Source organism: Mastomys coucha, unplaced genomic scaffold (genome assembly GCF_008632895.1).
Source record: "Mastomys coucha isolate ucsf_1 unplaced genomic scaffold, UCSF_Mcou_1 pScaffold20, whole genome shotgun sequence".
NCBI lineage: Eukaryota > Metazoa > Chordata > Mammalia > Rodentia > Muridae > Mastomys > Mastomys coucha.
In genome coordinates, this window is record NW_022196903.1 from 38,747,212 (window position 1) to 38,755,534 (window position 8,323).

Below are 8,323 nucleotides of genomic sequence, written 5' to 3' on the forward strand. Positions count from 1 at the left end.
AACATGTAGAAAAATGCAAATTGATCCATTCCTTTCTCCTTGTACAAAGCTCAAGTCCAAGTGAATCACGGACCTCCATATCAAAGCAGATACATTAAAACTAATAGAAGAGAAAGTGGGGAAAGACCTCGAGCAAATAGGCACAGGAGAAATTTTCCTGAAGAGCTTTACTTATTTATAGAGTTGGCTGTACAACACTTATGGGTCTTGCATCTTTGTTGATCTTTTCTTTCCTGAGAGAGGCACAGCAGAAATCTTCTCCTGTCGCTTCACCAGGTCCCTCGTAGTGACTTGTACCAAGGCTGAGGCCTGCCTATTTCTGCTGGCTAGTGCCACCACTGATGATTCATGTTTGCTATCCTGACTCTACTGAACTGGATTCCTGTTGTATTCATAAAGTGTTTGCGGCCATCACTAACCTATGAACTAAACTGCTGATTTCCAGACAACACAGATGGGAGTTGGTCCAAAGAACCTTTCTAAACAGATCCACTTCCCCCATATGCTTTCTTTTTCACTACCTCTGTTGGATAATAATCTAAAAGAGAGGTTAAAGCATTTAAGAACCATGATTAAAAATAAGGTTTAAAAAATTAAGATTACAGAGATTTGTTTCAGAAATAGATGGAAATTAATTGGTAAATATTGCTTGTACATTTGAAAAAGTATAAAGTCTGTAGCTTGGGTGTTCTAGATATATCTATTAGACAAAGTAGCTTAGATCTTTGTTTTTATTGATGCAATATTCTTGAAATTAAAATACACCTTTCAATATGATTGTGTGCTTTCATATTTATTTTAGTTACACCAGCAACTCTGTTACATATTTTACAGCTATGCTATTAGAAAGTATACTACAACTTTACTACCTTTGTAGTGAGTTGACCTGTTTTTCCTTAGAAAGTATGAGCAATTTATTTCTCCCTTCTCTTCTAGTAATGCCGTTTCTTGCTTCAGAGTTGATTCCATCTAATTATAACTATGGCAATTCTCCTTGGGCTGTCACTTGTTTGTCATGTCCGGCTTCCTTCCTTAAAGCTCACAGACAATATTCTCCTTCTTAAATAAGGTCATATTCATCTAGATCTTGAAATATCTTTACTAGGATCTGATGATTCCTGTGCCTGTGTTTCTATACTACTAACTTTCATTGTTTTCTTTCTTCAAGGAACTGCGGAAATTCCCTGCTTGATGGTTGAACAACCATGAGGAATTTATTTTTAGTTTTGTTTGTTTGAAATGGCTCTATTTTACAATTATTTTTGATGTACTATTTATAGTAAGTATACCATCATAACTTTAAGGTGCCCACTTTCAGTATTTAAAAGATTTCATTGTTTTTTGGTTCTGTGGTTTATATTGAGAAATTATCATCAGTCCCCTGGCTACCTGTTGAAGATGAAACATTTTGTAACTATTTCTTTTTGATATTGTTTTAATATAGTGCCCTTGGATCAGTTTTATAATTCTTATTGTATTCTTGCTTGAGGTTTGTTTTACATCTTGAATATATATAGACAGAGAGACAGATGATGATGTGGTGGTTGGAACATATGACATGAGGTCTACTCCCTTACCAAAACTGTAAATATACAGCATAGTACTTAATTAGGGGTATGATATACCAGACTGTATAAAGTCTGCAGCTTTTATGTGTGTGTGTAAAACTGTATAACTCTAGTGTGTTAAACTTGTATAGCTTCTTTCTGCCTTGTTAACTTTAAGCATTTTGTACAAGTAAAATCATGGAATATTTCTGCTTATTTGGCTGACATACTTCACTAAGAGAAATTTTCCCCAGATTTATGCATTATAGTGTATATAACAAGATTATCTTTTTTCCTTAAGGATGGATCTTATTTCACTATAGGATTGTGCTACTTTTTCTTAATCTACTCATCTGTTGCTTGATATTTAGGTTGTTTCTCTATCTTTCCTATTACAGATATTGATACAGATTACAAAGATGAGAGTACAGATGTCTTTGATTTCTGCAAATTAAAAAAAGCCTTCTAGACTCACATTATAAATGCTGCATTGTATCCTCTTTACTTCCCTTTTGGAATTCCAATTATGCTTTGCATATCTTTTATGTACCATGTCCTCATCTTCATTTTGTTCTTAGCTTCTTGTTTTGCTGATGTGTACTTCACTCTGAATATGTTTTGGTTCATTAAGCTTTCTGCAGTCTTTGCTAGTGTATTGCTAAGACCATCTGTGATGGCTAATCTCAATTATCAACTTGATGAGATCTAGAATCACCTGAGAGAAAGGCCTCTTGTCATGTTTGTGGGAGATTTTCTTGGGTATGATAATTGAGGTAGCAAAGCCCGCCCATTGCGAGTAGCACTGTTCCCCTGGTTAGGATTCTGGACTATATAAAGGGAAGAAAGTGAATGGAGCATAAACAATCACTCTTCTCTTCTTGCTAATTGCATATCCAATGTGACAACCTGCTCAGTCATTGTATCTAATTTTTATTATATTCCCTGCAATTTTCTATCTAATCATTAAGTATTTGTATGCATAATTAGCCCATTCAAAGCTTGTTTACTAAAGTTTATTCTAGATCTTATGTTTTAGTTCGTCTTTTCTTTCTTTTGGCTTTCTCAGTTGTAACCTTTTAACTTAAATAACTGGTGTGTGTGTGTGTGTGTGTGTGTGTGTGTGTGTGTGTGTGTAAGTATGTATCTGTGTGCTGCCTTTTCTTCTTTCAGTAAAATTTCTCTTTGCTTCTGTAATAGTGAGGCTTAGGGCAGATTACATCAATGATCAGGAAGTCTAGCTAACTAAAAGTTGCTATTAGTCCTGAAATTTGATCAGTTTCCAGGGCAGTTACTCCTAAGGCAGTTCTCCGTGAGACATTTATGAAGGCTTCCCTCTTATTGCTGGCCTTAGAGAAAATATTTCTCTGCGAGATCTATGAAAGAGCAGAAGCTCCACTCAGTCTGTAGCCTCTCCATCTTTGCTTAGTTAGCTCTTTGTCTTCTGAATGTCCCAGCCAATGATTTAAAGCTCAAGTTTTAGAAGAAGAAAAGCAAAATATGTATTTCTCTTTTTCTATATCAGTGCTTCTCAACCTGTGGGTTGAGCCTTGTTGAGCCTGAAGTTGTCATACAGTGTATGATATCATAGTCTTGGGCTCTCTGGTCTTACTCAAGTAAAACCTCTAATCACTGGTCTCTGATTGCTCTGTCCCTCCTTTAGTGGGTTTCTTACAATTTAGCTCAGCATATACATGCAAGACAGTCTGAACAGGCTCAGCAACATTGTTTCTTTCTCCAGAGCTGGATCCCAAGGCACCTAGACAGCAAGTCAGCAAGAGAAGGCTGAGCAGGGAGGAAGACTATATGATCTTGAGTCAAAACCAAGTCCTGTTGCCACTGGCCTTGGTGCTGAAGGCTGTCTATTGAAGTCAGGGCCTTGCACCATAGACCTTTACGTATTAATTGGGCTTATATGTCAATTGCACTGAGGGCAGGCCAAACTATGAAGAGGTTAGCTGCAGGCCCAGTTGTTTTTTGTTTTTTGTTTTTTGTTTTTTTTTCTGGAGAAGTGGATTGGCCTATTAACCAAATAAAACAAGTGCAAAAGTATAGAGACATACAGTCTTGCTTCCCTCTGCCAGCCAGTGATTCTGAGCTTCAGAGAAGACTTAGCCTCTTCAAACAGCTTACACATTCAGTTAGTCACATGGTAGGGGGGCATCTTTTTTCTCAAGAGACTCAAAATTAACTAATGTGTAGTTTTGATGACTTGAAGCTTTCATTACAGTGACTCATAGCATGGTGTTTAATTGAATAAGTGGAGGAAGAATGATGACAAAATGTCTGTTTCTTTCCTTCCATCTTCTACTGTCATGAAGAAAGCTCATCTGTCACCCTTCCTAACTAGAATCAGAAAGGACAAGTTCAAGAAAATGCAACACACACTGTTGCATTTATGAAATACAAATAGATGTTGCAATGCATGAAATATTAATTTCACACTTCACAAATACTCCTGTAGACCCCTCCTCCCCAAGGTACACTTCTCTCACACTCTGCCATGGATATTCAGCAGTTATCCAGTCTGTTAAACTCATCATGACTCACACAGTTCCCAACATTCTAACCTTCAGTGATTTAACACACCAAATAGCTGGCCGGGTCAGTTGTTCAGGGTTCTGCCTGGTGAGGAGGTCCTTTTTATATCTCTCAGGGCCATTGTTTTTTGTTTTTTGTTTTTTTTTTTTTACATGCCCAAATAGCCCATCTGCATATGAACTCACTATTTTTTCATGAGTTGTTGGTGAGTGAACATTACCTGATGATAGTGTGTATAGAGGAAAAGAAGTTGGCACAAGGTGGGTCTTACTTGGGATTTCTGATCTTGTTCTAGTAAAACCTCTAACCACTGGCACCCAATTGCTTCTGTCCCTCATTCAGTAGGTTTATTGAAATTTAGCTCCTGGTGGACAATTTATATACAATCATGTATTTTGCCTCAATTAGAAAAAAATTCCTTCCAAATGTATTTAAGTCTCCATTTTAGCTGGAATTAACTCATTTGTGACTCCTAGGGACATGGAATGCTTTTTATGGAGGGGGTGATATACTTGAAAACATTGAGTCTTTTGAGCTGTTTTGCAAAGTGTGAGCAGAGGATGTATGAAGTCCATGGGTATGCTCAGTCTTAGAAGGAGAGACCAAATCAAGATGAGTTGGTGTCTTCTTTCTTTGCAGGTAGGGATTAGTCTCCATGCCTTTGACAATGCCTCTACTTAAGCCTTCTGCATGCATCTCATGTTGTCTGAGATGGGTATAACAGTTTGTTTCTAGCTGGCTTCTTCACAGATTAGGACTCTATAGGCTTAAAGACTATCTAATGAAACCTCCTGATTTATTCTATGTCATGCCATATTTGTATTCTCTGGAAAAGGGCTAAAATTAAAATTTCTGATAGCATAATAATTTGAGAAACGAACACCTTTCATAACTTGAAGTTGATCTTTTGACAGTTTCAATTGAAATATGCAGTTTTAATAAAAAGCCATAAAAAGCTCAGAAAATTAAACCCCAAATGATCTAACACTAAAATAATAAAAAATAATTTTTGTCCCTATTATTACTTTTTTGGCACAGCAGTCCTTTTCAGCATCTTATTCATCCGTGTGTTATTTTATAGAAATTCAAAAGACCATTTCTCAGGTAGCAAATTACACCTCTCAGAAATCAATTACACTTCAGGACAACAGCAACACTACACATATTTTTATTAGGAAATAAAACCACAGGATATGGATAGTAATAAAACTGGAATTATTTCACTGGCAAAGTCCATAAAAATATCTAATAATTTCAAAATCAAAGAGACAAGTATAGCAAAGATCTGCTGAAGTATTAGCAGTATGATTCTTCCTGAGTTGTCATTCATTTCTTCTCTTACCTTCTGATGTATCGCTCACATTTAGAATGTCCTGTGCCATACACTTACTCTCTGGTGGGGGGAAGCCGGAAACTTTCTCACATTATGCTATACTTGGTACCTTTGCCCTTTTTAAATTGATTAATGAGGGAGGAGTAAAGGAAAAAATGTTGGAGGAAAATTTTATTAGATATAAATTGCAAGACATTTGTTTGAATGAACATAATATCTCAGCTCTATTTTGATGGGCCTTATGGGAATGCTTTAAGTATTACTGTAAGTGCCAGACACAGCACTGAACATTTTAATGGTACCATTAGAGCATGGCCTTGTGTCTGGATTTTACTTCAAAATGTTCTTGGGGAAAACTTCACCGCTTTATAATAGGGAACAACAGAAATCTTTTGAGTACGTGTGCGATAAATAAATATTTCAGATGGGACTTATTTGGGATAAAGAGACAAAAAGTTTTTCTTGTGTTTATTTTAAAGCTTGTTATTTAATTTATTTTTTCTATAAAAATAAAATCTAGCTATCAAGAAACCATTTCTGATGGGCAAAGCCATGCTGCTCAAACAAGAGACTCATGACTTGCTTTTGTGTTTGCAATAAACTGAGAGTTTTTGGATTACTTTCACTACTACAAACTTCTGCTGTTTATAAAACAAAACAAAATATTTTTTAAAAGATTTTAAAAATTTAAGAGAAAACAGAAGGAAAGGAATAATATTCACTTACCTCCTTTTATATATCTATTATTAACAAATGCTAATATTTTGTCACGATTAATTGTTGTTAGTATTTTCTCAAACACAATACCATTGATTCAATAAAATACACACAATTCCAATATTAAATTAAATGTTATGGAATTTATTCTTCTACCCCTTAAAGCTGAAAGAAGCAGAGCATAAACCCACATATATTGTGGACAGATTCTTTACATATTTGTGTATATATTGTGTGCTCCATATTATATATCTTCTGCATGTGAGTTTTGCAATCTGCCGTTACAATAGACTGAACCCATGTTTATATGTCAAGATAATTTACTTTCATTTCTATATAATGTTTCATTGTAAAGATTTTATAGTTTGCTCATTGTTTTACTTGTGGCTTGTGGTTCCCCACCTCTCTCTGATTCATTTTTTCAGTGACTGAAATATACTGCAGCAGACATCTTTGTATGTTTCCTTGCACTTAATGCTCAGGGTTCTTAGGTGGTTTCTAAAAAGATCATTGATCTGAAGGTGAAGTAGCAGGAGTGCCGTGTAATGAGCATTCTGGAGTTGTTAGATTCTGCTTGAGTTCCCCTGACCAACATACTTGTTTCAGTTTCACGTGCCCAGTGTGAGGATTCTTCCTATTCACAGCTTCACTAGTTCCTTAGAGTTTCAGGCTTGATGCTTGACTTGATGTAAAAAAAAAAAAAATGAAATCTTGTGTTTGTATCCAGCATATTTTTTTTGGTTATTGTTGTGGTTGAACAACCTTCTATATAGTAACTTTCTCTTCATCTGTCTTCATCCAACTATTTTTCAATTTTTATCATTAGAATAATGAATTTTAATTAGTGATTTCTAGGTATTCTTTATGGATTGTAAAAACTTTAAATTGAACTTTAATATTACTGACAATTTCTTTAGTCATTGAACTTGAGTTTTCATTTAGAAGAACTCATCTGTTTGCAAGCTTTTCTGTAATGTATTTGGTGCCATGTTAAAATAATTTTATAAGATAAAATAGTTTGCTTTCCTATTTTCTGAAGAAGTTTAAAGGATATTTATCATTCTCTGTGTGTGTGTCTCTCTCTGTGTCTCTGTTTCTGTCTCTCTGTGTCTCTGTTTCTGTCTCTCTGTCTCTGTCTCTCTCTCTGTCTGTGTAGGGTGGGATGGAGGGGAGGGGTCAGAGGACAACTGCTGCTGTTGATTTTCTCCTCCCACAATGTAGCTTCCAGGGATTGAATTCAGGTTGTCAGCTTTGGAGTGTGGTAACAAGCATCTTTCCCTGCTGTGTCATCTCACTAGCCCTGACCCCTGAAAAGGGTTCTTTTTCTTTTTCTTTACCCTTCCCTCCCTTCGTCCATCACTCTCCCTTCCTCCCTTCCTTCTTTCCTTTTCTCCTTCCTTCTTAGACAAGAGGTCTGAGGCTTGGATGGATTTATGGCTACAATTCAGGTTATCAATGGGATATTTAGGTACATACCAATGGTAGCAGATCTCAGGTTCATGAAGTAGAACAGGCTTAAGATCTGAGTTTGATCAGACAAAATATTATCACAGAGAATGGCAAGTGCACACAAAGTCCCGCTTGTAACCAACAATCTTTTTGCAATTGATCACTCTTGGGAATGGGAAAGTCTGTTTTCTCTAATGCAGTGTCACTGGCTATATTGACCATACTTCAGGGCATACACATGCCTAGGAATAGTAGTACATCACACAATGGACTGCATGGTTTTTTTCTGTTTTTGCTTGGTGTGTGTGTGTGTGTATGTGTGTGTGTGAGAGAGAGACAGAGAGAGAGAAACAGAGAGATATTTTTGAGAGAAAGAACTTGAAGTTGGAAGCAGGGGAAGGTCTTGGAAAAGTTAGGGAAAGAATATCATCAAAATAAATTGTATGAAAATGTTTCAAAAAAATCTGAGATTTTGTTTCATTTCCTTTTTGTTCCTTTCACCTTTGTGTCTGCAGGTCTCCAGATAATGTAAACTGTTATCTATACTAACTGCCTTTTGCATAGCTTTAATCTAATATTAAATAATATTTGTCAGTTTGAAGTTTTGTTTGTTTTGAAGAAAGATGTCACTGTGTTGTTGAGGTTGGCACTGAGCTCTGAATTCTGTTGCTTCAGTCCCCTAAGTACTGAGATTATAGGTGTAGCTTGGCATACATCACCTGTACGTGAAATTTTAACA